General features: G+C 44.0%; 1 long non-coding RNA gene across 1 annotated transcript; it reads left to right on the plus strand.

Annotated features, from left to right (window-relative positions):
- Positions 1-2,023: 2,023 nt before the first annotated feature.
- On the plus strand, positions 2,024-4,791 carry LOC112951464. Its single transcript, XR_003250222.1, has 3 exons — positions 2,024-2,045; positions 3,497-3,664; positions 4,721-4,791. It is a non-coding gene; the product is annotated as an uncharacterized LOC112951464 (long non-coding RNA).
- Positions 4,792-4,808: the final 17 nt, after the last annotated feature.

Raw genomic sequence — 4,808 nt, forward strand, 5'->3', positions numbered from 1 at the left:
GGCTAAGGGTTTTTCTGGTTTGCTCACCAGCTTCCTAACCGTGTATTTACATTAACCAAACCGCCTTGTTTTGGAAACCAGAGCACCCAGGGCACGTGGGCTGCTGCACACAGGGATTTTGCCCAGGTGCCGTGGCAGTGCTGCCTTGGAAAGCCTTCAATTCTTGCCGAATGTCAGTGGGGCTTGGGCTTCTCAGATGCTTCATTTTGAAGATGCGTGAAGGGAATATCTTACTCTCTTCATCGTTAAGGTTACTTTTATGCCTAAGGGGAAAACGTAACTTTGTGACCTGCTGTTGTACACCTGAGGAGGTTGGAGCCTAGATCTGCACTGCTCATGCACTGCCCACGTAAACARTAAGCACAAGGGCAGGGGGGCAGCTGTGAGCACCAATTAATGATTTGCCTCTTGGGGACCTTGTGGCCTTTGGTCAGRCACAGAGAGCAGCTGTGTGACACAGGAGAGGGCTCGTGGCCACTGCTGGGGACAGTAATGGGCTTGTGTCGCGCATTCCTCCAGTGCCTGCCAAGAGGATGGGGCTGGGAGGCGGCTCGGGAAGGCCACTGTGGCCCCAGGGCCTCAGTTTGGTGAGAAGGAGGTGAAAGGCTTAAGAAAGCTYGGATTTGGGAATGCTGGCATCCTCCTGAGCTCTGACAGGAGAGAGAAACCGAAGYGCAGGCTGTGAGAACCTCAGACTTCTGCTGGTTTGCTTGGACGGCCGCAGAAAACACTGCGACCTACTCAGTTCTGCGGTGGGGCATTTAGAATGATTTCTGTTTATTTCTCGCTGCTTCCCTTTCTTACCCAATGTAGCATCTTCTGGGCTTTGCTGGTRGATTACCCTGTGTCTCAGGATCTCTCTTGCTGCAGCTTTCTCCCTATAACTAACCCTGTTACTCTGCTTGGTGCTCAGGGCATTTCCTGCCTTCAGAAGAGCTGCTTTTCCCTTCTTTGTCCCTTCATTCCTTCCACCAACTTGCTTATGGAAGGATACAAGAACTGTTGACCGGAATGTGAAGGAAGACCTTTCCTCGCTCTCTGCTGGGCATTTGGCTTGTGCTCCCAAATGCTCAGAAGGCTTGAGGAGCTTCCCAGGTGGACACAGGACATCCGTGTCCCGAACATTGCCCTGTATGTCCTGAGAGGTGAGCAGAGGAGACTGGCAGCTGGTTCCTGGCTTCCTTGCTCCTTGCCTCRCCAGCACCTGCAGACCTCAGTCTCAGGCTGCCACTTGGCTCCTTGAGGAGGATTTTCTGCTGCCRCCGTGAGGGAGACACTGCAAACAGCCTGAAAACCCATTCATGAGCCTGCTAGCACATTGCCAAATGTCTTTTCCAGAAATAAGACCTTTACTTGAAGACTAGAAAGCGTTTTCAAGGCAAAAGTTGCCTGGGAGTGTTGCTAGCAGAAGAGATTCAAGTGGCAATTAATGGGCATTGCCGGCACCTTTCATGTGTGTGTGCTGAGGAGTGGTTTGTTCTTTCACTTCTCCGGATTTTGATTTTAGAAACTGTGAAATATTCTTTCATGAAAAGTAATAAAGAACTGTGTGTCACAGGAAGATGAAAGAAAAAAATCTGATAAGTGAAAATGACCTTTTAATATTGGTGACTTCTTTTTGTGGGATGCTGTCAAAGACGTTATCGAGCTCTTGCCTGAGATCTTTCATTTTACAACTTTTATGTGCACAATAAGCAATATATGTTATGCAGTATATGGTAAGCAGTRTATGTTATGTTTGCTTTCTGGCAAAGTATTAAACTCTGAATGTTTTGTTTAAAAGGAAAAAATGTGTCCTGAAAAGTTTGTGTGTCTGTTTTTTCTTCTAAACATATCAATATCCCTGATATTTTTATCTCAGTAGATAGGTAAGTATCTCTTCTGCAAGTTGAGGAGCGTAGAGAGCAGCAAAGCATTTTTGAATTGTATCATCATGCTAGTGCTGGTTAATCATGCCAGTCTCTGTTTTGATTGAACTTCTAATACTTTTAAAGTTCTAATTTCTTTTTTTGTTTTTGTTTTACAGGTCACATGTACAATAGCCTGTAAGTACTACTCTTTTTTGGATATAACCCTCTTTTGGTCCTTTAAGAAAGTGTCAGCTTTAGTATCAGCCAAGTATTTAATTAAAAAAAAAAAAAAAAAAAAAAAACTTCCTAAAAAACTTTTAGAAATACCTTTAAGTATTAGTATTAATAAGTATTAATAAGTATTAGTATTAATTAGTATTAATAAGTATTAAGTATTAGGTATTGTCTATTGGGATCCCATCATTCCAACAAAGCACTGAATAAATCCTTAGTTATTTTTAGCATGCACTCTAATCCCCCACACTTTCAAATTTTTAAAGATTTTAGTAAAATCAAGAATAGTTTTAATGTATTTGAAAGATTGGAGAATATATTTAAAAACAAAGCAAATAACYCCTCTTCCAGCAGCACCTCAAACCCTCCGAACACCCAAGGTGCTGCATTAAGCAGTTCTTGAAATGAGTGTAGAAGCTGTTGTACTGGCAAAGACGCATTGAAAACAACRAAGATGACAAAGATGTATAGGCAACAACTTTTCATGTGGCAGAAATTCCCAAACCTTGTCACAGATTCATTCTATATAATTACTGAGCATCCGATGTAGATGAGCTGGACTTTAAATTTTAGGGCCAAGCTAAAATGAGAAGGCCAAATTCTCACCTCACACAGCTTTAAGAGTAAAGTTAGAGTTGGTCCTAGAGGTTTTCTGRATTGTGAGTGAATCTGTCCCATTGTACTTTGTGTTTTCGCTTTTGTGAATCTTTGTGTATCCATTTGGAAAAAAAAACTAAGAAAAAAAGGTTGCACTCCCTGCCTGCCTTCCAGGAACAGGAATCCTGTTGTTCCCAGTCACCTTTCTGAAGCTCCCTATGGATGTTGCTTGTTTAACAATATCACAGTTTCCACTAAGGCARTAGTTTTTGTGTGTAATGTTAAGGCAACAGCCGAGTCAACTCTCTCCATGCTTGAGGCTGAACAGTGTTGACCTAAGGCTGTTTTTGTGGGTGTGCTCTGCCTCTTCCCACTTGTGGGAATGCCTTGTGTGCCTCTGAGCCCCTTAGTGCTCCTATGCTGGGGTTAGCAGGCAGGGTTGCCAGGCCTCGTAAAGCAGCTTTCTTCTGGTAGAACAGGAGAAAAATGTGCACAGAGTAAGGCTGTGAGCTCATTCAATTCTCTTCAAACCAARCTGCAATGAAATGAAGAGCATCTCGTGTTGGCCCACATCCAGAGTATGAGTAGAGTCAGCAAATGACCTAAATGACCTGACCATCCCTGAACATAAACCTCATGGTCTGACAGCAGTTAAAAGCAGTAAAACTGGGAAAAGGGCAGTGAGATCTCTGTACAAAAAAAGAGTTAGCAAAGCAGAAGTGCCTGCATAACTATGAATGATTATACTTTTGCAAATGGGAAGCCTAGGAGTTCTGTGAAGGTATTTATAGCTTGGTGTCCTTYCTTCTCTTTAGGCATTCAGCATTGCAGCTCAAAAAATGTAACTGCAGCAGCAGGGACCAGTAGTAACGATGACTTATCAGTCAACTCTATAAGTGGGAACAAAAGCTACAGAGGCGGAAGACCAAAAAGAGATGTGTCACCATCCGATGGGATAAGAAGCGCTCCGAACAACGTGACAAGTATGTGAAGTGGAGTTAGGCTGGGAGGTGAATGTTCAGGGTGTTTYGTGCCTTTATACCCCGTCAGTATTTGAGGTCCAAACTGTGGTCCAAAGTGCAAATGGCATAGTGGGGAGTAGATCCAGTTGCTATGCTGGAGTAGGGAATCAACCAGAGAAATGATCTGCCCAGCTTGCTGGGCATGTAGTTTAAAGCTGTGATTGTAGCATAGCCTTGAAATGATTTTATCGCCCAGCCTTGAAATGATTTTATCGCCCAGCCTTGAAATGATTTTATCGCCCAGCCTTGAAATGATTTTATCGCCCAGCCTTGAAATGATTTTATCATCCTTTGATTTCTCTAAAGGCTTGGGTTGCCTTCTATTCCCTACTTTTTTTTACTGGCTTCCGAAGCCAGACTGGTGACAGTTCAGACTTTGAAACGTGTGTGACAAATCACAGCACAAGTCTGTTTAGTATAGAAGGTGCTATATCAATTATCTATTACATATATCATGTAACAAAAAAAAACCAAAAAAAAGACCCAAGAGCTGGTTGTATGAAAATCTTTCTCAATGCCCTGCATGAAGTGAGCTGACACCTGCGTGGCATGAAAGTCCTCTCTGCTACATCTGAACCCTTTAACTTGCTGATCCTTTAATTAAACTGAACAGGGGGCAGGAGCGGTAGGACGAGCTGCRGTGATCAAAGCATGCATTGCGCTGTTTATCAGTGTGGCTTGGTTTAAAATAATAATCATCCAAAGAATAGAGAGGTATTTATTCTTGGGGTAGGTGGGGGTCTTTTGCAACTGTTTTCATCTATTTGTCAGAAATACTYTTGCAGCTTGAGAGATTCTTCCCTTTACCTTCCACAGAGCCCATGACACCTTTTTGTCACTGTTGCCTCCCGTGGCTGCAGGTGGCAGCAGCCGGAGGAGCAGCCTGGCATCACTGCTGGGCACTTGTGCCACCTGCCCAAAGTGAGAGTGACCGAGCGCGGGGTGCCCAGCCCTTGTGTCTCCACTGGTGAGCAGATCTTCTGGCAGCCTGACAGCCTCTTGTCTTGCCTTGCACAGGGCCCGGCCCGGTTCTGGATCTCAAGGCAGAGTCCGTGGGTGTGGAGCATGTGAATTTGTCATGGAGGGTGAACGACTCTGCTTCCAA

This window comes from Nothoprocta perdicaria, unplaced genomic scaffold, assembly GCF_003342845.1.
Source record: "Nothoprocta perdicaria isolate Ctin4 unplaced genomic scaffold, notPer1 scaffold_350, whole genome shotgun sequence".
NCBI lineage: Eukaryota > Metazoa > Chordata > Aves > Tinamiformes > Tinamidae > Nothoprocta > Nothoprocta perdicaria.